This window comes from Dromiciops gliroides, chromosome 3 (assembly GCF_019393635.1).
Source record: "Dromiciops gliroides isolate mDroGli1 chromosome 3, mDroGli1.pri, whole genome shotgun sequence".
In the NCBI taxonomy this organism is placed as follows: domain Eukaryota; kingdom Metazoa; phylum Chordata; class Mammalia; order Microbiotheria; family Microbiotheriidae; genus Dromiciops; species Dromiciops gliroides.
Window position 1 is genome coordinate 648,076,609 of NC_057863.1, and position 27,867 is coordinate 648,104,475.

The 27,867-nt window shown below is 45.6% G+C and overlaps 1 pseudogene; it reads right to left on the reverse strand.

The window, feature by feature from the left end:
- Positions 1-282: 282 nt before the first annotated feature.
- Positions 283-26,288, reverse strand: LOC122748238 (annotated as a pseudogene).
- Positions 26,289-27,867: the final 1,579 nt, after the last annotated feature.

Sequence of the window (27,867 nt, forward strand, 5' to 3'; positions counted from 1 at the left end):
TTCTGGGCTTAATTTCTTCATCTGCAGAATGAGGAATTTTACTAAATGTTCTCTAAGGGCCCTCCCAGCCCTGACCTTCCTGTTCTAGGCCCTTCTCATCTCTGACATTCCCTTTTCTAAGGCCCCTCCCAGCTCTGACATCCCCTGTTCTAAGGCTCCTCCCAACTCTGACATCCCCTGTTGTGAGGCTCCTCTTACCTCTGACATTCTATTTTTTAAGACTCCTCCAAGCTCTGACCTTCCTGTTTTAAGGCCCCTCCAGCTCTGACATGATCCTGAGGGTTAGTGAGTGATGGTGAGTACCTGGTAGGGGTTCTCCAGTGAGTCTGGAGAGAGGATGGTATAGGGGTCCACATCCTTTGAAGGAGTTATCATCTGTTAATGGAAGTTTCATAGAGAGGTTAGTGGTTGCTTTGACCTGGGTGACCTATCCCTGTCCCTCCCCCTTCATGAGAGGGAATGGCCAACCAGTAGTCCAACATGCCAGACCAGGAAAGCTTTGAGGTTGTCCTTCTCTGTGACCCCACCCTAGCTGTCAAAGAAGTCTGTATAGACTTTGTCTTGTCTTTACTCCCACCTTCTTCTCTCCTCATCCACAGGGTGGTCTACACCAGAGGTATACATGCATCAACTGCATTTCTGAATGTGATCAGAACCAGATTTAAATGTATTTGGGAAATAGTGAACAAAATAAGAGCAATAGAATAAAACATAGATAACATCACATTTCAAAGTGAAGTCAATCTGTGGTCCAAAGGGATCCTTGTGTTAGAATCAATGTCCTTGTTTCCATTTGACTCTGATACCATTGCTCTAGATCCTGGCTCGTGGCACTCTGAGGGCTACATTTGGGATAATACTCTATGATTTCCTCAAGCCCGATGAACCTTGCCAGGTGGGTTGGCTTGAGGGGGTCCTGGGAGGGTATTTTTCTGCTTCTCAGAATCATAATTGGAAGAGATCGGAGTGTCTTTCATCCAGTCCATATGCCCAAGGAATCCCCACTCTACCACATCCCATAATTGAAGGGTTAGGAATTAGAATAACAAAAATATTAACAATAACCAAGAAGAAGAAATGACTATCACTGTCCTAGACTGGAAGGAGCCAGTGCTTCCTGGGCACCAGTCGGGGGAAGGCCATCACGGCCTGGCCCAACAGATGGCAGCAGAGAGCTGGGAGCAGAGGCTCACCTGAGCTCAGCCACCTGCCTGGGCTGGCCTTTGGCAGGAGAAAGAGCTGGTGATCAGGGCGGTCTTATAGTCAGAGCTGGTCTCTGGAAGTCAGAGGTCAGGCTGGTAGGAGGGCAAAGGGGTCTGAGGTCAGCTAAGTTCAAGCTGCAAGAACCTTGGATGAGGACAGGAAGCCTGGACTCCAGTCCTGGCTCAGGCCCTGACTCCCTATAAGACCTTGGACAAGTCTCTCTTCATTTCTGGGCATCATTTCTTCATCTGTAGAATGAGGAATTTTACTAAATGTTCTCTAAGGGCCCTCCCAGCCCTGACCTTCCTATTCTAGGCCCTTCCCATCTCTGACATTCCCTTTTCTAAGGTCCCTCCCAACTCTGACATCCCCTGTTCTAAGGCTCCTCTTACCTCTGACATTCTATGTTTTAAGACCCCTCCCAGCTCTGACCTTCCTGTTTTAAGGCCCCTCCAGCTCTGACATGATCCTGAGGGTTAGTGAGTGATGGTGAGTACCTGGTAGGGGTTCTCCAGTGAGTCTGGAGAGAGGATGGTATAGGGGTCCACATCCTTTGAAGGAGTTATCATCTGTTAATGGAAGTTTCATAGAGAGGTTAGTGGTTGCTTTGACCTGGGTGACCTATCCCTGTCCCTCCCCCTTCATGAGAGGGAATGGCCAACCAGTAGTCCAACATGCCAGACCAGGAAAGCTTTGAGGTTGTCCTTCTCTGTGACCCCACCCTAGCTGTCAAAGAAGTCTGTATAGACTTTGTCTTGTCTTTACTCCCACCTTCTTCTCTCCTCATCCACAGGGTGGTCTACACCAGAGGTATACATGCATCAACTGCATTTCTGAATGTGATCAGAACCAGATTTAAATGTATTTGGGAAATAGTGAACAAAATAAGAGCAATAGAATAAAACATAGATAACATCACATTTCAAAGTGAAGTCAATCTGTGGTCCAAAGGGATCCTTGTGTTAGAATCAATGTCCTTGTTTCCATTTGACTCTGATACCATTGCTCTAGATCCTGGCTCGTGGCACTCTGAGGGCTACATTTGGGATAATACTCTATGATTTCCTCAAGCCCGATGAACCTTGCCAGGTGGGTTGGCTTGAGGGGGTCCTGGGAGGGTATTTTTCTGCTTCTCAGAATCATAATTGGAAGAGATTGGAGTGTCTTTCATCCAGTCCATATGCCCAAGGAATCCCCACTCTACCACATCCCATAATTGAAGGGTTAGGAATTAGAATAACAAAAATATTAACAATAACCAAGAAGAAGAAATGACTATCACTGTCCTAGACTGGAAGGAGCCAGTGCTTCCTGGGCACCAGTCGGGGGAAGGCCATCACGGCCTGGCCCAACAGATGGCAGCAGAGAGCTGGGAGCAGAGGCTCACCTGAGCTCAGCCACCTGCCTGGGCTGGCCTTTGGCAGGAGAAAGAGCTGGTGATCAGGGCGGTCTCATAGCCATAGTTGGTCTCTGGAAGTCAGAGGTCAGGCTGGTAGGAGGGCAAAGGGGTCTGAGGTCAGCTAAGTTCAAGCTGCAAGAACCTTGGATGAGGACAGGAAGCCTGGACTCCAGTCCTGGCTCAGGCCCTGACTCCCTATAAGACCTTGGACAAGTCTCTCTTCATTTCTGGGCATCATTTCTTCATCTGTAGAATGAGGAATTTTACTAAATGTTCTCTAAGGGCCCTCCCAGCCCTGACCTTCCTGTTCTAAGCCCTTCTCATCTCTGACATTCCCTTTTCTAAGGCCCCTTCCAGCCCTGACCTTCCTGTTCTAGGCCCTTCCCATTTCTGACCTTCCTGTTTTAAGGCCCCTCCCAGCTCTGACATGATCCTGAGAGTTAGAGAGTGATGGTGAGTACCTGGTAGGGGTTTTCCAAAGAGTCTGGAGAGAGGATAGAGTAGGGGTCCATAGCCTGTGTAGGGGTCATCATCTGTTAATGGAAGTTTCATAGAGAGCTTAGTGGTTACTTTGGCCTGGGTGACCTGTCCCTGTCCCTCCCACCTCACAAGAGAGAATGGTCAGCGGCTGTTCCTGCATGCCAGACCAGGAAAGTTTTCAGGTGTCCCCTCTCTCCAGCCTGACTGTAGCTATCAGAGGAATCTTTGTCCCAGCTTGGAGGGAGAGAGGGAGGGAGGCACAGGAGTAGTGTTGGTGACGTGGGACGTGCCTCTTTTTCCTCTCTGATGTGGTCTGCATCCTGCTTAATAGAAGTTCTCATGGTCAGGGTTGGGACAATTCTTCCCAAGTTCCTCAATCCAAACGTTTCTCACAGGATGAACCCACATATCTGCAAGTCTGCCCGGCTGAAGCCTCCCAGACTCTGGATGGTTGTTCCCTTTTAATGCCCCTTGGCAGCAGGGTAGTGGGATTCACACTTGGTATTGTTATGCCAAATTTAATCATCTAGATTCAAGTGAGATGGTTAATGAGAATTTAAATCACCTGGGTTTGATGGAGCTGCCTTATTATCCAAGGGAGTTTCATGGGACCCTAGATTAATAGGAGCAAAGTGACCTTCAACTGAACTCCAAACTGGACCCAGATAGCTGGCAGACGAGTCCCTACCTGGTGACTTCTTTCCCCAGGATAGCGATTCCCTGTCTTACGGGGACATCTGGGCATCCTCATCCTTGGCAAACCCTTTTTTTTGGAATCCTGTAATCTTATCACGATGCTTCTGTATTTCCTCTATACTTGTTATGACTGAAATTGTTAAACTGCTTTGCCTCACACCCATTCTTGTTACGGTATTTGTTTCTGGGTTGCTTTGTATCATACTTTTGAAACTGATAACACTGTAACCAGTAGACCAAAAAACTAAAACATAACCCACCTTATATGCCCTCAGAAAAAAGGGAATCTTTGAGAACTTTTCCTTTGAAAGGTTATCCGCATGTCATGCTTGCTTGTTATTGGGATGAAATAAATCTGTGCTTAGTTTTCCTACCAATTCTCTGATCTGGTTTTCCATGACATGCTTACTTCCTGTAGGAGAGGAGGGGATGGATTTCTCTGAGCTGTCTATGTGAGTTTCTGGTTTTGTTTATTTTGTAGGAGGATAGGTATGAAAACTGTATTCAATTTTTGTTTGTTTGTTTGTTTTTTTGGTGAGGCAATTGGGGTTAAGTGACTTGCCCAGGGTCAAATGTCTGAGGCCGATTTGAACTCAGGTACTCCTGACTCCAGGGCCAGTGCTCTATCCACTGTGCCTCCTAGCTGCCCCTTAATTTTTGACAGTATGGACTCACCAGGCATGAGCTTGAAGCCCAAACCCTGTGGGACCCTGGGCAAAGTCACTTACTCACTTTGGGGCTGTCTCCCCATCTTTAAAATACCCCTCCCCCTTACCTTGCAGGCCTGTTTTGTAAAGTAAAGGGGTTAGACTAGATGACCTCCAAGGTTCCTTTCCCACCCAAAGCCCCTTCCCCGTCTGGGTCTATGACCCTATGACTGGATGACCCCCAAGGGGCTTTCCTGTTCCAAATCTGTGACCTTATGAAATGACCTGTCCAGAGGGCCATAAGCAGCAAGTGTTCAAGCCTTGGCTCAGGCGGCTCATTGGTATAAGCTTCAGTCATTCTATTCCTCCCTCCCCCACCAGCAATGGTTTCCAGGTTCTTTGGTCTTTGGGGGGAAGATAATCTCTTTCTCCTTCCACTATGCGTCCTTGGAGGAGGCCAGAGTGTCCCTTAGGTAGGAGGAAACAATAGAGGGGAAGACTAGAAATATCCTCTCAGGGGGTGCACAGGGGAGGTCTTACCTGTTCATTTGAAGCCTGGTGTTTAAGTTGCATAATACTTTCATACTTGGTCAAGTCACCTGAAGAAGTGAGAAATACTGATGGGGGCTCAGAGCCTCAGTCTCCTGGCTGGAGACAGGAAGTGTACTACCCAAAGTGGGGAAAGGAGGGGGTGGGAGACGAGTCATCTGAGATGTTCTAGACATCTCTCTAAAACCATACATTGCAGAGATGTACATTGTGAGAGGAAGTGAGGGGTCCCCTCTCTACACCCCACCCCAGACTTAGGAGAGGGTAGATACATTGTCCTAGAAAAGGAAACACGGATGAGTGCTTGGGGCCCTAGAGTGGGGACAGTTGTATCCACAGGAAGGAGAGATCTCAGAAGGCTGCACCCAGGACAAAAATCAGTGGGAGGGGCAGGGCAGGGCAGGGCGTGTGTGACCCCCTTATACTCACTGTATTTCACTGATGGTAGATTCTTCTCTTCTCTGCCAGGAGGGCCTGAGAATTCAGTCTTGCTGGGAATCATTATAAGAATAACTGAGATTTAGAAAACATTCCAAGTTTTGCAAAGTACCTCCCAAATGTCATCTCATTCTATCGCTCAACAAGGCTGGGAGGTCTATACCTGAGTGTACATGAGAGTGCATTGCTTCCCATCTTAAGGATGTCAAGCGGTAGGCTCTTGTAGGGATAGGGAATAGACTCAATCCTTCAGTTTACGAGGGACAAAGGACACTCTGCCAGTGAAAGCTGACACCCTCTCTGTAGCTTAGAAGGCATTCAGAGCAGAGATAGGTGAAAGGACTTGTCCAGAGTCACACAGCCAGCAAGTGTGGGAAACATGACTTGAACCCAGGTCTTCCTGCACTCTACTCTCTTTCCTCTCTCTCCCCCTTAACCCCAATATATTTCAAGGATCTTTCCCACCCAGTTAATAATGTGAGTAGCTCATTTGCATAGGAAAAGGCCAGGAAAGCCAGTCAGTTGTCAGCAGAGACAATGAATTTGCCCCCAATGGCTTTTGTCCAGCATGCAGAGAAGTAGAGGGAATTCCTGCTCTGATATACTCTGGCTTTAGTCATGGGAATAAACTTCTCCTGTCTAGCCATGGCCCTGCCAATCCAGGGCTATGGAGATTTCAATCTAGCCCAATTAGAATCATGGATTCTTAGGGCTGGAAGGTCACTGGGGTTCAGATGTCTAGTCCCAGCCCCTTGAAGCTGCCTGTACCCCATACCTCTTCTTCTCAGTTCCTTGAATTGGGGGATCATAGAATCTCAGAGCTAGGCAGGCATTTGGTGTAACCAATCAGGAATTCTCTTTATATCTTGAACAAGTGGACAGGGGCATCCTGTTCCTGCTTTAAGGTCACCACCTGCCTCGTCCTACCACCTGACTGGGCAGCTCACCACCTCTGCAGGAAGTCCATCCCATTGCTGGGCAGTGCCTATTGTTAGAGTTTCCTATCTTTGGTTGGGATCTACCTTCAGAAATTTGCCCCCATTGGTCCCAGTCCTCACCTCTAGGGCCAGTCAGAATACCTTGACTCCCTCTTCTGCAGGGAAAGGTCTTTAGATGCTCAAAACAATTATTGTGTCCCCCTAAGTCTCCTTCCCTTCAGGCTAAACCACCCTCAGGTCTGCCAAAGAATCTTTGTATTGACTTGATCTCTTGTCCTCTCTCTCACACATTTGTCAATATCCTCTCCAAAATGGGGCAGATGGAACTGGGATCCTCACAACTGCCACTAATGTGTGACCTTGGACAAGTCACCTAATCACTCTCAGCTTCAGTTTCTTCCTCTATAAAATGAGGGGGTTGGGCTAGATGACCTCTGAGGTCCTCAGTGGGCTTACCTCTTGTTTTAGGAGTTGCTTAACCTCTCTCTTTTTTTGCGGGGCAATGAGGGTTAAGTGACTCACCCAGGGTCACACAGCTAGTAAGTGTCAAATGTCTGAGGCCGGATTTGAACTCAGACCCTCCTGAATCCAGGGCCAGTGCTTTATCCACTGCGCCACCTAGCCGCCCCCCTTAACCTCTCTTATGCCTCAGTTTCCTTGTCTATAAAATGAGGATACGAATAGTTGTTATGAGGATCTATTGAGATCATGTATGTAACATACTTTGCAAAATTGAAAGTCTTCCTGTAAATATTAGCGATTAGCATTTTTCCCTATTAAGTTTCATCTTGTTAGATCCAGCTCAGTGTTTTCATAATCACCCCTCCCATTCCCTCAGTGCCTCTTTTGAGGATCACCAAGATCTTTCCTCCCATTCAACCAGGGAGTTAGCTGGTGTCAACATAATTACTCCCATTTTACAGATGAGGAAACTGAGCCTGAGAGAGTTCAGGTACGACCTGAGCTCACAAGGCTATTAAGCAAGATGTAGCTTGGTAGGAAGGGTTTGGGTTCAAAACCTTTCTGATGCTTATGAGTTGTGTGACTGTGGGAAAACCACTTACTGTCGCTGAGATTCTGCCTCCTCATCCCCAGACGGGGATGTAGCAGTTGTTTCTTTAACGGGGCTGCCCCAGGGGTGCCTGTCCATTGCCCCAGTGTAAGTATTGGTTGGGATGTGAAATCCTTCTCTTATGCTGTTTTTGGGACCCAGAGCCGCTCATCCAACATATTGTCTAACCCTCCCGGCTTTGTACTGTGTGCTCATTTTCTGATTGTGCCCATCCAGGGAGAAATAACAACCCCTCCCAATGAGAAGCCTGGGATTTTAGCTGGGGTGGGGGTGGGGGATGGAAGGAGCTTGCTGGGATGACATTACCCTCGAGCCTTTCTGAGTAGGAGATAGGACAGGACACAGAGCAGAACCATCAGAACCAGGATCCCCACAGAGATGCTCACAAAAGTGAGTAAGCCAGAGGGAGAGCTGCCTGGAGGGAGAGAGCACAATGGGAGTAAGTCTGGTGGCTGGAGGAGCTGAGTTCAAATCCTACTTCAGACACATAAGCTTTGTGACCTTCAACAAGTTACTTAGCCTCTTTCAGCCTCAGTTTCCTCATCTGTCAAATGGGGATCATACCAGCACCTACATCACAGGGTTGGCATGAGCATGAATTAATATTACTTTGCAGACCTTGAAGTGCTATATAAATAACTACTATTGTTGTTATCTTTGTTATTGGTATTATAATAAATGCAAATCTGTTGGCTCTTCCTTTCCAAGCAGTCTCTTTACCTGAAAAGGCAAATCCATGGGGATAGATACCTAATAGCTGGCTATATATATATATATATTTGGCTGAGCAATGATCTCTCTCTTTTTTTGCGGGGTAATGAGGGTTAAGTGACTCACGCAGGGTCACACAGCTAGTAAGTGTCAAGTGTCTGAGACCAGATTTGAACTCAGGTCCTCCTGAATCCAGGACTGGTGCTCTATCCACTGTGCCACCTAGCTGCCCCTCAGATCTTATTTTAAAGATGATTGTTATTACATAGGTGACTTTATATTCCAAGCAAGCTTGTCTGCTACCTCTTCACCAAACTCAACACATCATCTTCTGTCTCTGATTTTACTCAGGCCCAGACTTCAAATTCCCTCCCTCCTCATCTCTGCCTCTTAGAATCTCCAGCATCCTTCAAGGTTCAGGTCAGACATGGTCTCTTTTGGGAGGCTTCTCCTGATCCAGCCCCTTGCCATGTCCCTAGTTCTTACCACTCTCTCCCTTCTGAAATGACCTTACCTCAGCCTTCTCCACCATCCTGGGACCCAGCCAGATGTACCTCATTGTTCTATAAACCTCACTTGGATGAATAAGCTATGTGCTGGGCTCTGCTTTTACTTTTGGTGATATGGTGGAAATACTTGCCAGAGAACCACCCATTTGGTGAACCAAATGATGGGAAATGAGTAGGAGAAACTGATCACCTCTGTAGCCTCTGAATTGAGGACTTTTTGTTGGCTCTTTGGTGGAGGGGTTGGGGATGGGAGTGGAGGAAGGAAATAGATCCACCCAGTATTTTTATCTAGAGAGGCAGCATAGTATAGTTGGGAAGGCCCTGTGTTCAAATCCTGGCTCTGCTACTTGCTACCTGTATGACCTTAGCCAAGTCACTTCTCTTTCTGTACTTTAGATTTCTTATCTGTAAAATAAAGGGTTTGGACTAGATGACCCCAAAGGCTTCTTTTAGCTCTGGAACTCTGCTCTATGATCATCTCCAGAAAGAGAGCTTGTGAAACAATTTCTAACCTAAGAATGCTCCCCAAACTCATCTTTCTGGAATGCTGCCTGTGTGGGAACCCAGTTGAAGTGGGTGGGGGAGGGGACTCTCAGTGCCTCCCCCCACCCCAGAACTCACCAGATGACTCTATAAGGGGCTCGATGTAGACAGAGGTATTTGCAAAATGCCTTGTCAGGCTGTTCCACGCTGTGCAGGTGTAGCGCCCTGGTAGCAGGGACCCCGTCTGAAGCACGAGCTTATCCGTGTTCCCCACCGGCACAGAGTCATTGAAAAGCCAGTTGTACTGGGCAGATGGGTAAGACTCAGCCTGACATCTTAAGGTCAGTGTGTAGTTGGCATTGAACTTGATGGTGTGGACCAAGTGAGATCCAGGCTCCTGGGTAATCTTCATCTGATCTGGCCCATCTGTGAAGACAGGAAAGAAGGACCCGATTTTGTTCAATGAGCATCAAGTGAGGGCCCACCGTGTGGGAGGCACTGGGTGAGGGCTGGGGATAGGTGTCCAGAAAGCAAACCATTCTCCAGTCTGGAGTGGGGCCAATGGGATGTGCTCATAAAGAAGTCAAGACAAAGTGACATTTGGCTGGGGTGGCAACATTAATAAATGGGGAGCTGAGGAAGGAGCTCATGCACTGGAGTGAACCTTGAAGGGAGTGAGAGGTTGTGGGAAGGGAAGAGAAGATGGGAGGGTGTTCCCAGCCTCGTAGACAGTCTGTGAAATGGAATAGATTTGAGAGATGGAAGTCTGAGTTTAGGGAACAGCTATTAGGCCAGTTTGGCTGAAGGACTGAGTGAAGAGGAATAATGTGAAGGCTGATGGTGAAAGGCTAAGGGATTTTTATGTTACCTTCTAGGGGACAGGAATCCAGTGAAGCTTCTTGAGTAGGGAAGTGACATGGTCAGACCTACACTTTAGGAATTTGGATTTGGCAGCTGACTGGAGTATGGGTTAGAGATAACAATAGCTAATATTTGTTTACAAGGTCCCAAGCATCATGCTAAGTGCTTCACAATGATTATCTCATTCGATCCTCACAACAACCATGCACAGTAGGTGGAATGATGATTCCCATTTTACAGATGAGGAAACTGAGGCAGGCAGAGTTTAAGTGACTTGCCCAGGGTCATACAGGGAGTAAGTATCTGATGCCAGATTTGAACTAAGGTCTTCTTAACTTCAGGCACTCCATGACCTAGAAGGGGCAAGGCGGGGGTGGGGTGGGGATGGGCACTAATTAGGAAGCTATTGCAATAGTCCAGGTGAGAACTGATGATGACATCAGCCCAGGAGGCTCCATAAGAGAGAGGCAGTCAGTGGGGCTACTTACAATTGACAGTCAGGGTAATGTGGTCACTGCTCTTGATGCTGACCTTGTTCCAGACTTCACACTGGTACAGTCCAGCATCTTCTCTCTTGGTCTGCAGTAGAGTGAGTGTCCTGTTATCCTTGGACAGAGATAACATCCTGCTCAGTAGAATTGCCTTGTTGTTCAAGATCCACAGGATAGTGATGTTGTCATCCTTGGTGAGGCACTCAAAGGCCACCGAGTCCTTGGCCTCTGTGACACTGGTGGTGTTGGCCGTGATTCGGGGTTTGGATACCATCTCTGGACAGATGCAGAGAGAGAAAGACAGTCAAGGCCACCATCTATTGATTATTGGGGGGACCTCTGCTATAATGGATCTGAAATCATGGGCTCTGGCTCTGATGCCTTGGGACTTCAGGCAAGTCATTTCCTCACCTCTGGTCCTAAATTTCTCCATCTGAAAAATGGAAGGTTTGAAGGAGATGACCTCTAAGGTCCCTTCCAGTGGGAAAGTCTCTGATTTACTCTTTTTTTTTGCAACAAACATTTATTTTATTTTTTCTAGTTACATGTAAAGGTAGTTTTCAACATTCATTTTCATAAGATTTAGAGTTCCAAATTTTTCTCCCTCCCTCCACAAGACAGCAACTAATCTGATATAGGTTATATATGTACAATCCACAAGTGCTCTTTTTATCAGTTCTTTCTATGGGAGTGTATAGTATGCTTCATCATTAGTCCCTTGGGATTGTCTTGGATCATTGTATTGCTGAGAGTAGTTAAGTCCTTCACAATTGATCATCGAACAATACTGCTGTCACTATGCACAATGTCCTCCCAGTTCTGCTCACTGCACTATATGTCACTTCATATGAGTCTTTCCAGGTTTTTCTGGGATCATCCTGTTTGTCATTTCCTATAGCACAGTACCATTCCACTACAATCATATAACACAGCTTCTTCAGTCATTCCTCAGTTGATGGACATTCCCTTGATTTGCAATTCTTAGCCACCACAATGAGTTGCTATAAATATTTTTTGTACAATTTCCCCCCTTTTCTCTTTTTCATGATTACTATTGTTAACTTTTTCCTTCCATCCTATTCCCTTCCCCATGATATTTATTCTATTATTTATTTTCTTTCACTCTATCCCTCTTCAAAAGGGATTTGCTTCTGACTGTCCCCTCCCCCACTCTGCCCTTCCTTCTTTTGCCCCTCTCTCTTTATCCCCTTCCCCTCCTATTTTCCTGAAGGATTAGATAGATTACTCCACCCAATTGGGTGTGTGTGTTGATCCCTCCTTGAGCTTCTGATTTACTCTTATGAACAAGAAGAGCCTCCCGTGGAGTTGGCCAACTCAGAGATTCTTGTCATTGTGGAGCACCAGCCCATTTATCAACAAGCATTTATTAAGCACCTACTATATGCTAGGCACTGGGAATACAAAGACCAAAGAGAAAAAAAGAAAAGAAACAGTCCCTACTTTCAAGGTGCTATTAATGCTCTCTCTCCTATCTCTCCTGTCTATCTATTCTATTTATCCCTTCCTTCCTTCCTTCCTTCCTTCCTTCCTTCCTTCCTTCCTTCCTTCCTTCCTTCCTTCCTTCCTTCCTTCCTTCCTTCCTTCCTTCCTTCCTTCCTTCCTTCCTTCCTTCCTCCCTCCTCCTCTTTCTTTTCTTTCTTTCTTCACATCCATCCATGCATCCATTCATTCATCTCTATCTATCTAGATGACCCACGCATAGATAATCATACATAGCATATATATTTACACGTGAGCATATACTTACTGAATAAATACAAAATAAACACAAGGCTGTTAAATAAACGGAGGGAAGGGAATAGCAGAAGGAAGGGGGGGGGGATTGGGAAAGGGATACGGTGGAAAGGTTCCAGGATTTGCAGTCAGGAAGGTGTGTTTGAATCCTGCCTCTGAGGCTTGCTAAGTGTTAGACTCTAGGTAAGTCACTCACTTCTCTGGGAGCCTAAGTTCCCTCATCTGCTACCGGGGGTCCTAACAGCACCTCCATGCTCCCCCAGCCCTACCCTGGGACACAGTGAGGACTAATGGGAAAAAGGAAATCCGTGATCCTCATGGCCCTATGCTGATTTCAGCTGTTATATGATGCCCATTTTGCAGATGGAGAAACTAGGGCTCAGGGAGGTTGTGATATGCCCTTGCAGGTCATATAGCCAATAAGGGAATGAATGAACAAGAAGGATTTGCTAAGTACCTACTATGTGCCAGGTTCAGGGTTAGGTTCTGGAGGATGCTAATGAGCAGGCAGAGACAGTTCCTGCTCTCTAGGATCTGACACTCTAATATGGGAAACACAGACCTCAACTTCCAATCCCATCTCTGCTTCTGTTTGTTACCTGGGCAACCTGGAAGGAGTCACAGACAGACCAGGTTCTTCCCAGTTCCAGTCTAAGATCCTTTTATCCTAAGAATCTCAGGCAAGATTTGAACCCAGCACCTCCTGATTCCTCAGTCAGCATCCAGGGACCTTTGGGCCATGTAACCCACCCTTTTCATTCTACAAGGACAGAAAATGAAGGTGGGGAGTGGATGAGGAGAATGCTGCTCATCCAGCGAGTTAGAGTCAGAGGTGAGAGAATCCCAGGGGGTCTTTAGACATCACCTGGTCCCACCCCCTTCTCAGTGAAGGCTGCCTCTCAGTAAGCACCATTCCCAGAGCTTACAGGGACTTTAGGCTCATGGAGTCCTAATATTTCACTTGACATTGTAGGGTTAACTGTTCCACACAGGTGACCTGGGTTCCGGACCTGAATTGCATTTTATTGTGAAGGGTGTGGCTCAGCCCATGGAGAGGACCAGGGTACCCTCTGGGCCTGGGAACATGGAGTCATACTCTACTGAATGCTGGCATGGAGCATGGATTGGTGGGCTGGGGCCACCACTGGGTACTGAGCCTGTTAAGGTGGGGAGAGAAGCATTGAGGGGGCCAGCACAGACTAGAAGGTGGCAGGGCTGAGAGCAGATCTGGGGAGGAGAAGGAGTGCGGTGTGGCATCTAACCACTCTGGGAGCCACTGATGCCTCAACTTGTGGTCCACTAAGACCCCCAGATCTTTTCTAGAATGATTGTTGTCCAAACAGGTCTCTCCCATCTTATCCTTGTGAAGCTGGTTTTTGTGCCTGATTATGAGACTTTACATTTATCCCTTTTGAATTTTATCTTTTTAGGTCCAGACCAATGGGGTCCTTTTATGTTAGCTGCTATCTTCCTGCAAATCTGATGAGCGCCCCCGTGTCTTTATCTGAGCTGTTGGGGACCCTCCACTGGAGATCTCCACCCAGGTTGTCATCCATGCCAATTTGGTTTCTTTAGTGTCCAGCACGGTGCCTGGCACGTAATAAAATGCTAGGTCATGGATTGCATAGAGCTCTGGGGTCTGGAGTCAGGAAGTCCTGAGTTCAAAACTTGCCTCAGCCACTTGCTGTCTGCATGACCCTGGGAAAGTCCTTTAACCTTTGTTTGCCTCAGTTTTTTCATCTGTAAAGTGGGGATAGTAACAGCATCTACCTCCTGGGGTTGTTGAGGAAGGATCTTTCAACTTGAGGATCAAATAAGACCATGTATATGAAGTGCATTGACGACCTATGGAAATGCTGACTATTTGTATCCATCCACCATTAGCCTTAGCTGTAAATATGGCATATTCCCTCCAATACATTGCGAGATCTTTGAAGGCAGGCACCGGGCCACTTTTAAACCCCGTATCTTCAGCGTTGAACCCATACTTGCACACCTGCACATGTATGTTATTTAAATTTAATTGAGTTTCATGGGATGTAGACTTATAGCTGGAAAGGAACTTTCATTGAGTCTACCTCTCCTCTCCCTTCCCTTCAATCCCAAATTTTACAGATGAATAAACCGATGCCCAGAGAGGGGAAAACCACTTACTCAGGGTCACACAGCTAATAGGAGCTCGAGGTAGGTTACAGACCCAGGTTTTCCTGACTCCAAGTTTGGGGGTCAGTTTTTTTACACCCCACCTCCACCTTGAGTGGAAGGAGGCTTGGACTCAGAGAATGGAGGCCAGGGTCTGAAGCCAGGTCTCAGGGGTGCTTCGGGTCCTAATTCAGCCCAGATTTCTTCTCCCTGCCCAGTACCTGGCTCGTGTCTTTGTGGCCTTGCCTGATCCCACCACGGTCAGCTCCCTACAGGGATGAGGAACTTGTTTTTCTCATCTTGTCCCTCGTAGGGCCAAGCTCTCCCGACACAGTGGGCCTTTTTTTTTTTTGGCAAAAAAAAGTGACTTGCCCAGGGTCACACAGCTAGTAAGTGTCAATGTCTGAGGTCAGATTTGAACTCAGGTCCTCCTGAATCCAGGGCCTGTGCTTTATCCACTGCGTCACCTAGCTGCCTCCCACAGCGAGCTCTTAATCTGCATTGGGACGTAAAGTCATGGATTTCGAGCTGGGGCGGCCTCCGGGGTCCAACCCCTATATTTTCCTGAGGAGGCCACGGAGGTTGCAGGAAGTAAGTGCATTGTTGAGGGTCACACGGGAAGTAAGCGGGGTAGAGCTGGGATCCAAAGCCACGTCCCCTGACTTCTTCAAACCCAGTGGGGGTTTCTTCCTTCTCGACAATGCAAGCTCCCTCTCATGTAATCTGAAAAGCCCAGCGGCACCCGTGGGTGTCAGGCGCAAAGGGCTGGGTGTGAGGACAGAGCCGCGCTCTGCTCTGCGGGGCTGAGGGATACGGAACATCAGAGAAGAGCCACGGCAGCAGAGGCCTCGCGGAGGAAGCCAGGCTTACGACACTCTGCATCCCTGGGGTGGCCGGTTCCTCTTTTCTCTGAAGGGTCAGGGAGGGAGTGTCCTCCTGCCCCCTGCTAGGAAATACATACAGAAGTCCAGAATCCTGACCCAGGCTGGGCCAGAGTGGCCTCCCCCATGCAGGGAGTCAGGGGGGTGGGGTGGGGGGTCTGCTTCAGAGAAGCCGACAAGGGATAATCCTCAGGGAGTAGGGAGATGACTGAGGCATCTTACTCTGGAGCAAGGTGCCGCCGCCCCCCCAAGACCACAGCAGAGAGAAGACAAGAAACCTGGCTTGTCTGCAAGTCAGGATGGGGTTGGGGAGACGGAACTAGTCCTGCTTCTGCCCGGGTTTTGGCTAAGCTCTCTCTCCCAATCAGTTTTCTCATCTGTATAATGGGATGGGTGGGATGAAATGTTCTTGAAACTCCCTTTCAGCTCTGACAAAACATGCTTTATATCCAAAATTTCCTCTACCTTTAACACACCCTGTTCTAAGGTCCCTCCCAGCCCAGACATTCTTTGTTCTAATGCCCCTCTCAGCCCTGACATTCCCTGTTCTAAGGGCCTTCCCAGCCCTGACATTCTTTGTCCTAAGGCCCTTCCTAGACCTGACATTCCCTTTCTTATAATCCCTTTTATTTCTGACATTGTATGTTCTAAGGTCATTCCCAGCTCTAACATCCTCTGCTCTAAAGTCCAATCTAGCTCTGACATTCTAGGTTTCCATGACCTGAGGATACAAACCACAGCCACCAGTGGGTTGTCAGGTGGTCAGTTGCAAGAGGGCACAGGAAAGATCACCCGGGGAGATGTCCCAAGAGCTCTTCATGTCCCTTGGAGGAAGTGGGTGAAAGGAGGAAGAGGGCTGAGGGCTTTCTCACCAGCCAGGCAGGCTGGTATGTCCTCATTCCCCTGCTCCTGGCTTGTAAATGGTTGTAAAGTTTATAAAACATTTCATGAGTATGATCTCATTTTATCTTTACAACACCCCTGTGAGGAAAGGGCTTCTGTTCTCTATACGTTACAGATTGGTAAACTGAGGCTGAGATTGGTTATTTGTCCAGGATCACATAGTGAGTAAGCATCAGGAGGATTTGAATTCAGATCTATCGAATGCAAGTCCAACTGTGGAATCCTTAAACCTAGAGCCTGGAAGGTCAGAGTTGGAAGGGCCATTAGAACTTAGAATGCCAGTGTTTGAGAAGACTATCTAGTCTCTTCGAAGGGCATCTCATTTAGGGGCATTGATATTTTTATAATAGTGGGCAACATGACCTGAAATACCCATGCATGACACCTATACACATGTAATTAAAGCACTATATTAATGCCTGCTGTTATTATTTTCAATGGTTATTACATAATGCTTTATATTCACTTTCAAAGAAGGCCCCTGTGCATTTCCCTGGGCTGTGTCCCATGCCTAGAATGCCTTCCCTCCTCACCTCCACTTCTTAACTTAGCTTTTTTCCAGACTCAGCTCAGCCACTCCCTCCATGGGAAGCCTTTCCCAATAATTCCCAGTTCTCAGTCTCTCTCTCTCTCTCTCTCTCTCTCTCTCTCTCTCTCTCTCTCTCTCTCTCTCTCTCTCTCTCTCTCTCCCTCCTTCCTGACATGATCTTATTCCGGTTTATTTATGTGTTTTTTTAAATCATAAAAGTATTTTATTATTTTCCAATTACATGTAAAGACAATTTTCAACATTTGTTTTTATAAGATTTTTGAGTTCCAAATTTTTCTTCCTCCCTCCCTTCCCTCCCCCCTCCCCAAGACAGAAAGCAATCTGATATAGGTTATATATGTACCATCACATTAAACATCTTTCTACATTAGTCATGTTGTGAAAGAAGAATCAGAACACAAGGGGAAAACCTCAAAAAAGAAAAAAAAAACAACCAGAAAATAAAAACAGTATGGTTCAATCTGCATTCAGAATCCACAGCTCTTTTTTCTGGATGTGGAGAACATTTTCCATCATGAGTTCTTTGGAATTGTCTTGGATATTCTGGCTTATTTGTGCACATATTGGCTAGATTGTAAGTACCATGAAGGCAGGGGCTCCCACTTTTGTGTTTATATCCCTAGATTCTTGCCCAGTGCATGTCACATAGCAGGTGATTGGTTAATCTTTTGGACAAATGAATCTCTGTAAGTCCTGAGTACAATGTAAGTTCCTTGGGGTCCAGGATTATTCCTGTTTTTTTTAAACAAATCTTTCTATCAACATAATTAATATGGCAATATGTTCAGCATGACTGGATGAGCATAACCCATATCAACTTGCTTACTTTCTCAGGGAGAGGATAGTTGAGAGAGGGAAAGAGAAAATTTGGAATTCAAAAATAAAAAAAACCCCCAAATTTAAAAAATGGTCTTTATAAGTAACTGGGAAAAATAAAATAATATTAAAAATCTTTGAAGTGCCAGTACCTAATGGAGCATTTTTTGTACTTTGTAGGCACTTGGAAAATTGAATTGCATTATAATTACTGTGATCTGACCTCCAATCCCAAATCACTGATTATCTGTTTCTTTTCTTTTCTTTTTTTTTTGGGGGGGGGGCAATGAGGGTTAAGTGACTTGCTCAGAATCACACAGCTAGTAAGTATCAGATGTTTGAGGTCGGATTTGAACTCAGGTCCTCCTGAATCCAGGGCTGGTGCTTTATTCACTGTGCTACCTAGTGGCCCCCGTGAGGATCTATTTCTAACTAGATAGTCTGGAGGGGTCTCAAACTCATCATGTCCAAGAAAGAACTCATTGTTCCCCTTTCCCCACCCCATACCTTCTCTCCTGAATCTTCTTTCTGTCCAGGGCACCACCATCTTCCTAGTCCCCCAGGTATCACCTTCCCGTCATCCTCGAGTCCTCATTCTCCCTCACCACACATATCCTACTTCTTGGCTACATTGGGGCAAGCCTTCCTTTCGTGTATGGGTTGGACCAGCTGGCTGCTGAGCTCCCTCCAGCTCTCAGGTCCTCTGGCATCCACTGAGCTGCCAAGTCCTGCAGTTCTATCTTCACAACAAATTGAGAATCAGATCCATTCTTTCTGCTTAAAGGGCCACTACTTTAGTTCAGAAGTTTATCAGCTCTCACCTGTAGTATGGTAGTAGCCTTCTCATTGGTCTCTTCCCTTTCCAAGTCATCACACAGCCATCAAAATGATTTTCCTAATTATAGATCTGACTGTGTCAATCTCTTGCTGTAATACCTCTAGTGGCTCCCTATTACCTCCTTGGCTTTTCAAGCCTTTCATAACCTGCTACCAACCTACCTTTAAAATGTCATCATACTCAATGGATGTTATAGAATCTGAGAGCTGGAGGGAGCTCAGCAGCCAGTTGGTCCAACCTATATGTCAAAGGAAGCCCAATATAGTTAAGAAGTAGGATAGGTTGGGTGAAGGAGGATGAGGAATCAGGGATGATAGGACAGTGATATACCTTGGTGGCTGGGAGAATGGTGCCCTAGACAGAAAGAGAAAATGTCATTATTAGTCTTTTTTCTGTACTCTGTGGTTCAACTAAACTGTCTTCTTGCTATTCTCCAAACACAACCCAACTAGGTACATAGAATGTTGGACCTGGAGAAAGAAAGATCTGAGTTCAAATCCAGCCTCAGATACTCACTAATTGTGTGACTGTGGGAAAGTCACTTAGGCTCTGTCGGCCTCAGTTTGCTCATCTGCATAATGGGGCTAACAACAGTGCTCACTTTCCAGAATTAAGGGCAGTCAAGTGGGGGCAATGGATGGAGTGCTGGATCTGGAGTGAGGAAGACTCATCTTCCAGAGTTCAAATCCAGCCTTAGACACTTACTAGCTCTATGACCCTCGACAAGTCAATTAACCCTGTTTGCCTCAGTTACCTTATTTTTTTTTTTGTTTGTTTGTTTTGCGGGGCAATGGGGGTTAAGTGACTTGCCCAGGGTCACACAGCTAGTAAGTGTCAAGTGTCTGAGGCCATATTTGAACTCAGGTACTCCTGAATCCAGGGCCAGTGCTTTATCTACTGCGCCACCTAGCCGCCCCAGTTACCTTATTTGTTAAAAGAACCGGGGAAAGAAATGGCAAATCCCATCCAGTGTCTTTGCTCAGCAAACTCCAAATGGGGTCATGAATAGTTGGGCATGACCAAAAAACAACTTGACAACAATAACCTCACAGGATTGCTGTGAGAACCAAATGAGATGATATTTGTAAAGTGCTTTGCAAACCTTAAAACACTATACAAATGCTAATTATTAGTAGTTCCTTATCTCTGCCTTTGCACTATCTTCCATGACTTGGAGTACATTGTCTCCTCAATTCACTCCTTAGAATCCCTGGTTTCCTTGAAGACTCACCTCTCGAACCACATCTTACATGCAGCCCTCCCTGATTTCAGTTACTGGTGCCTCTCCCTCTGAAGTACCTGATACTTACTGTGTACATGTTCTCTATATACATATGTATATATGTATGTATCTGCAGATATGCACAGAACATATATTATGTGTATATACATAAACGCACAAAAATGAAACCCCCTCTATCTACAAGGAAGCTACATTCTATCAGAGGAGATAGTGTATACGTGTGTATATATATATATATATATGTATGTATGTATGTATGTATATGTGTACATATACATACACACATTGTCTCACCTGAGAATATTAGCTTCAAGAAGGTAAGGGTGATTGTGTTTTTTTCCTTTTATCTTCAGGCTCTTATACGGTTCCTGGTATACACTGGTGAATAGATGGGTCAGGTCTTACTATTCATATGAGCTAGTCAATTAGATAAGCATATTTTTTTCTTTTGCTGCCTAGGAGCAGAGAAACATGGTGTAGTGGATAGAATGTAGTCTTGGAGTCACTATTCTGCTCAATAATCTTCAATGGCTCCCTATGCTTCCAGGATAAAATCTAAAGTTCCGATGACTGGGTTCTAACCTATCCTTCCAGACTGATTTCACAGGATTTCCCCCTTGTGTAGTTTATGTTCTTGCCAGACTGGCCTGATTGTCATTTCCTGGACATGACATTTTGTTTTCCACCTCCATTCATTTGAACAATCTGCCTCCTCCCCTCAATTCCCCTTTTCAAGGCTCATCTCCAGTGCTCTCTCCTACTCAAGATCCCTTCTGAATTACCCAGTTATTAGTGTTTCCCTCCCCACTCCGTACAAATCTGTATTTATTTTGTATGTCTCATACACTGGCAAAGGGAGTTTCCATGCCCAGCAGTTTCCCTATCCTTGCCCTCATACTTATTTATCTGGGTACGTGGTGCATCCCCCCAAGGGAAGATTAGCTGCACAAGGCCAGGGGCTGTTTCATTTTTTTCTTTGTTCCTCCTCTGTGCCTAGCATGGTGCCTGGCACATAGTAGGTGCTTAATAAATGCTCATTGTTTGGTTGATTGAGGAATATGTGGATTCAAATCCTGTCTTGGACACTTACTATCTTTGTGATCCTGAGCATGTAACTTAATGTCTCTCAAACTCAGTTTCCTTATCTGTAAAAAGGAGATAATGATATCTGTAGCCCTTACCTTATAGGGTTGTTGTGCAGAGCAAATGAAATGGTGTCTGTAAATGCCTTTGCAAACCTTAACCCACTAGATATGCCAGCCATTTTTAGGATTGACTCCAACTCCTTAATTTTACAGGTGAAAAAATCATGGCCAAGAGAGAGGTCCAGGGACTTGTCCAGGGTCATTAAGGTCAGTGAGTGGTAGAGGCAGGATTCCAACTCAGGACCCCAGTTCCAAAATCAACTTTTGATATAAAGACATTTGTCTTTATATCAGCCTTCTCTGAATATGGCCCCCAGCAGCATTCTAGGGGCAGGAGCAGGATGAGTAACCTCCCTGACAGAGACAGGGCCCACAGGTCTTGGAAACAAAACCCATTAGACTCAAAGCTTCTTTGTATCCTTAGCTCTTAATACAGTGCCTGACATATATAGCAAGCGTTTAATCAATGCTAATTGACTGACCAATTGACCTTAAGTTTTCCTCCCTGGGGTTAAGGAAAGTCCCATACTCACGGTAGACATGGAGCTGCTTAGACGTGGTTGCCTTGGAGAGATTTGGCCCAACCTCTTGGAAAGTGTAGCTCCCTGCATCTGTCACCTTGACATCTTTGATCAGCAAAGAAGCATTTGCATAAAGTTCTTCCCGGCCAGTGTAGCTGGGGCCTTTTTTGAGGTCTTTAGAGGAAATGTTGTAGGACAGAATGAGATTTTGATGCTCAAGGCCTCGGAACCAGGAGAAGACCCAACTTTCCCTCTGAATTCCATGGACAGAGAGGAGGACATCCTGTTTCACAATGGCAGTGGGTGTGCTGGGGTAGATGGCAAGCTGGGCAGCACCTGGCAGGCTCCAAGAGGTGAGAAGTAAGGCTGGGAAGGAGAGAGAATGAGAGAAAATGAAAAAGGGAAAGGAAGGAAAGAGAAGAGGAGGAAAGGGAAGGGAAGAGAAGGGCAAAGGAAAGGAGAGGACAGAGCAGGGAGGAGAGGAGAGAAAGGAAAGGGGAAGGGAAGGCTCAGCAAGCACAGAGATGCCTCTGAGATCATAGGATCACAAGGGTCTTTGGGGTCATCCAGTGCATTCCCTATTCATTTTACAAATAAGGAAACTAGGGACAGCTAGATGGTGTAGTGGATAGAGCACCAGCCCTGGAGTCAGGAGGACCTGAATTCAAATCCAGCCTCAGACACTTAACACTTACTAGCTGTGTGATCCTGGGCAAGTCACTTAACCCCAATTGCTTCACTAAAAAACAAAACAAAACCCTAAAATACAAATAAGGAAACTAAGGCACAGTGAGGGGAAGAGACTTGCTCGGGGCAATGTGTCAGAACTGGGATTCAAACCTAGGTCCTCTGACTCCAATTCCATTCCTCCAAGAGAAGGGGGGAGAAAAAGTCCTCAATCTTTATTCCTAGGAATCTAAACCCAGTGTCTGCCCCTAAGGAGGCAGTTCAGCCTAGTGGAGAGAGCTTAAGTTATTGTAGAGAGTGCTTGGGTTTAGATCTGGTTTCAGTCACTTTCTTGGTGTGTGGTCCAGGGCAAGGCACTTAGGAACTCCTGGCCTTGGTTTTTTGATGTGTAAAATGGTACCTCAGTGAGCTAGCTAAGGATTAAAAACCTGGGTCTGGGGTCTGGAAATAGCTCATTTTTGTGCTTTGATGTTTATAAAGAATGTTCCTGAGATGGCACTTAAAAGTAGGGAGGGTAAGGATGACTTCTCCACTTTACAGAAGAGGAAACTGAGACCCAGAGAGAGGAACTGACTCATCCAAGGTCTTACATCAACTAAATGTCCATGGACTTTGTTCTCAGAGTGCTTTTTCATTATGACTTGGGGCTGTTTTGGTGTCCTACATATACCATGTCCACGAGTGTGTGCAGAGGCCTGCATGTGTGGGTCTGTGTGCACAAATCTGTGCATACGTGTGACTGTGTATTTGCACATAACTATATAGGTTCATGAGAATATTCTTTTTTTTTTTTTTTTTTGTGAGGCAATTGGGGTTAAGTGACTTGCCGAGGGTCACACAGCTAGTAAGTGTTAAGTGTCTGAGGCCAGATTTGAACTCAGGTCCTCGGGACTCCAGGGCTGGTGCTCTATCCACTGCGCCAGCTAGCTGCCCCCATGAGAATATTCTTAAGGGATGAAACAGCTTAGGCTGTTTTAGTCTTTACTACAGAGCAGAGAATGTAGGAAGGGGGTGGTGGTGGTTTAGAACAGGGAATGTCAGATCTAGGAGGGGCCTTAGAAGATGGAAGGTCAGTGCTGGGAGGACCCTTAGAACAGGAGATGTCAGGGATGGGAGGGACTTTAGAATATGGAATTTCAGAGCTGGGAGGGCCCTTGGAACAGGGAATGGCAGCTGAGAGAGAGTTAAAACCTGAGATATCGCAACTAGGAAAAACCTAAGAACAGATAATGTCAGGACTGGGATGGGCTTTCGAATGTAGAGTTTCAGAACTGAAAAGGACCTTACACAAGAGAAGGTCAGAGTTGGGAAAGACTGAATATCGAAGATGGAAATAGGCAATTCACTCAGAATAAGAAATGTCAGGACTAGAAGGGGCCTTAGATTCGATATAGAATGTCAAAGCTGGAGAGCTTCCTTTTCTGCCTGAAGCCCAGATACGGGGAAATAATTTTTATTTTTTTTTTCCCCAGGACTCTGTGGCAGAGTCAGATCTTGATTTTTGTTTTTCTGGTGCCCAACAGGTGTTTTTTCCTTCTATGGTTTGTTTTGGGGAGGAGGCCATGCTTGGAAAATGAGATATGGTGGAAGGATATGAATGGGTAGTTTTCAGAAGAAGTTATCCATAGTCATATGAAAAAATGCTCTAAATCATTGATTAGAGAAATGCAAACAATTTTGATGTCTCACTCTATACCTATCATATTGGCTAATATGATAGAAAATGTTGAAGAGGATGTGGAAAAATTGGGACACTAATGCATTGTTGGTACAGTTGTGAACTGGTCCAAGCTATAAAACTGTGCATAACTTTTTTTTTGTTGTTTTCATAAGATTTTTAGTTCCAAATTTTTCTCCCTCCTTCCCTTCCTTCCCCCCTCTCCAAGACAGAAAGCAATCTGATATAGGTTATATATGTACCATCACATTAAATGTATTTCTGCATTAGTCATGTTGTGAAAGAAGAATCAGAACAAAAGGGAAAAACCTCAAAAAAGGAAAAAAAAAACAAAAATAAAAGTAGAAACAGTATGGTTCGGAATCCATAGTTCTTTTTTCTGAATGTGGAGAATGTTTTCCATCATGAGTTCTTTGGAATTGTCTTGGATCATTGTGTTGCATAACTTTTGACCCAGCAATACCACGACTAGGTCTGTATCCCAAACAGATCAAAGAAAAGGGAAAAAGATTTATCTATGCAAAAATATTTAGAGGAGCTCTTTTTGTGCTGGCAAAGAATAGGTAACTGAGGGCATTCCCATCAGCAGGCTGAAGAGTTGTTGTATATGTCATTTGAAATATTGGGGGGAAGCCTGTCTCTGTTCTAAGTTATTGGGGAACCTAGCTGGGGTTTCTAATATATGGCTACTTTTTCTTTCTTTTTTTCTTTTTTCTTTTTGCAGGGCAATGAGGGTTAAGTGACTTGCCCAGGGCCACAGAGCTAGTAAGTGTCAAGTGTCTGAAGCTGGATTTGAACTCAGGTCCTCCTGAATCCAAGGCTGGTGCTTTATGCACTGTACCACCTAGCTGCCCCCTATGGCTACTTTAAAATTAGAGGCTATTGCACCAGTCTTTGGCATTAAGCATTTATTATAAATTTGGCCACATATAACACCAGTATACAATCCCAGGAAGGAGGGCTGGGCAGAGAGCCCTGGGACAAGGTAAATCAGTATCAGGAAGAGGCACAGCAAGGAGAGAAAAGAGCAACCACCTGTCCCCAAGGATTTTCATCCTCTCTCAGGTAGAGGTGGGTCACTGCACATTGATCCTTGTTAATTGGCCAGTAACATTCAAGTCCATTGATTGACATGACTTAGGGGGTGCCAAGGTAAGTTAACTTCCTTTAGGTAGTCACGAAAGTCAATCTACATTTCTTTTGAATTTCTACTAACTCTGGACTGGTTCTGGGAAACTAACCAGAGTTTTCTCTCTGTGTGGGTCTCTGGGTACCTCCAAAACTCATTATCAATAATTATTTTCTTACATATATGATTGTAATGGAATACTATTGGGCTATAAGAAATGAAGAGCAGGATGCTTTCAGAAAACACTGAGATGACATATATACTGATGCAAAGTGAAGTGAGCAGAACCAGGAGAACATTGTACACAGGAACAGCAACATTGTAAAGATGATCAGCTAGGGAAGACTTGGATACTCTGCTCAAGACAATGATCCAAGACAATTGCAAAGGACAGATATGAAAAATGCTATCTGCCTCCAGGTAGAACCGAAGAACTCTGAAAGCAGATTGTGGCTTATTTTTTTCTCTTTCTTTTCTTTTTGGACATGGCTATTGCAGTAATTTGTTTTCTATGACTAGAAATATTTGTAATTTCTCCCCCTTGCCTTCTCAAAGGGAAGGGAGAGAGGAAAGAGAGAATTTGGAACTGAAAAGAAAATGAAATTGAACTAAAAACGAGGTGAAGGGGGAGTGCAAGTGACCCAGGAACCTGCGTCCAGGCTAGACAGCCAGAAGTCACTCAAGAACCATAGCCCTTGGCTTCCTGTGGGACTAGACCCTTATTAGCCTCAGTTTCTTCATTTGTGAAAGGAGTAGAAGAGATTGGATTGTTCCCCCCCCCCATTTTCTTCCATTGCTGACATTCTATGTTTCTGTGGCTCACTATATGATTTTGGGCTATTTATTCTCTTTCCTGGTTTCAGTTTCTCCATCTTTGAAATGGAGGCTTCTCATGTCCTTTTCATTTTCTGAGGCTTTTCCTACTTGCTAGACAAGATGGAATGGAATGTCTGAGCAATCCCTCATAGTAATTAATAACCAACATTTTGATTGTGCTTTAAAGGTTCCAAAAAGTTTTAAGATATTATTTCATTTGCACCTCACAACAGTGCAGTAGGGGTATCTTTATTCCTACTTTTACATTTGAAGAAACTGAGGTAAAGAGAGGCCAAGTTACTTGCCCATGGTCATCCAGCTAGTGAGTGTCTGAGGTGGGATTTGAACCCAGGTTTTCCTTGTTACCAATCCAGGGCTCTCTCCACTTTGCCCTAGTGCATCCCTAGGCACAGAGACATGCCTGGCTCCTCTGGATGAGGAGTGAATCCCTATCACCCCTCCACCCTATGAGCCTTTTCGAACCTCTTTCTTCCCCAGTGGCTGGTCCTTTAAGGAGCTCAGCCCCAGCAAGCAGCCCCTCCCATCTTTCTTGCCTGGTCACCTTTTCTCTTCCTCTGCCTTGTCTGGGATTTGGAGCATCTACCTGAATGATGCTCCCTGATGGACATGTGGGTGTGTGGAGCTCCTATCTCACCTGTGAGCAGCAGCGCCTTCCAGGGGCCAGGAGGGCAGGGGGAAGGGTCCATCTTGTCCAGAGTCAGGGTGATTTCCCCAACTTGTGCTTCATCCACAAGTCCTGACCAAGACCTACTCTGATAAGCCCTGAGCTTCCTCTTGGCTCCTTCTTCCCAGGGACACTTGTTTCCCCACCTGATCACATGGGCCAGCTGAGGTTTCCTGTGTCCATCCTCTCTGGCCCCTCCCCTCTGGCCGTGTGGTCCCCTCAGCATCTTCCCTAAGGACCAAATAAACACCCACATGAAGTGCTTTGGAGCAAAATTTTCTGGAACAATTACAGAGCAATTGAGTAGGGAGGGGAAGGGGTTTTCATGCTAAGCCTTGGGAGAGACTCAGAGCTGCCTCTTACACTGACCGACTGTGCTATTCTGGGGGGACACATTTTCCTCTTTCATTCTCCATCCCTCAGGGGCAGATAGAGCTCTGCAAGGAGCAGAAGGACCAGGAGGAGGCATTTTTGTACCTGGTGCCTCAGAGGAGGGGCACAGGTGGGGAGCTGGGATGGATTCCAGGTTAACCTCATTTTTTTTTCCCCCAGCAGGGCAATGAGGATTAAGTGACTTGCCCAGGGTCACACAGCTAGCAAGTGTCAAGTGTCTGAGGCTGGATTTGAACTCAGGTCCTCCTGACTCCAGGGCCGGTGCTTTATCCACTGCAGCACCACCTAGCTGCCCTAACCTCATTTTCTATAGGTGAAGAAGCCAAGGCCCAGGGAACTTAAGGGACAGGATGAGAGAGGAGCCTCAGGACACCAGATGGAGGGTGTGAAGATCACCCTTGTGGAACATGGGGAAGCTTCCAGTCCAAATTTAATACAGTTTATTCCAATTTAATTCTGTTGGATTCAATTCAAATTCAAACCAAATCTAATTGAAACCCAAATGCAGGCAACACACATTTATTAAGGCTTACTGCAGTCCAGACATTGACAGACTTTTGTAACAAATGGAATGACGCCACCTGCTGGAGACTTACTGTAGAAAAGCTCCACCATGAGGAGAAGGCGCCTGAGGGCAAGACATGTGACTTTTCTTTGGCAACAGGAAGTGATGTTTGCTGGTGGGAGGAAGAAGGGGTGAGGCTGGTACTCTTGCTTTTTTTTTTTTGGTCAGGACTCTGGTGGAGAGGGGAGCTAGAAATGTGCTCTCCCTTTAATAGATAGATGAATCTAGGCCTTTCTCTTCACTAAATTCTTATTCTCCTTAATAAATGCTTAAAGTCTAACTCTTGCTAAAGCTTATAATTTATTGACGACCACTCATTAGATATTTTAGACAGACTAGCTAGAATTTTAGCCTCTTACACTTTGGAGCTACAAAGAAAAACAAAAAGCAAGACAGTTCTTGTCCTCAAGGAGTTTACATTCTAAGAGTACAATCTATTGTTGTACAGTCATTTCCAACTCTTTTTGACCCACTTGGGGTTTTCTTAGCAAAGATGCTGGAGTGGTTTGCCATTTCTTTCTTTAGCTAATTTTCTTTCTTTCTTTCTTTCTTTCTTTTTTTTTTTGCGGGGCAACGGGGGTTAAGTGACTTGCGCAGGGTCACACAGCCAGTAAGTGTCAAGTGTCTGAGGCTGGATTTGAAC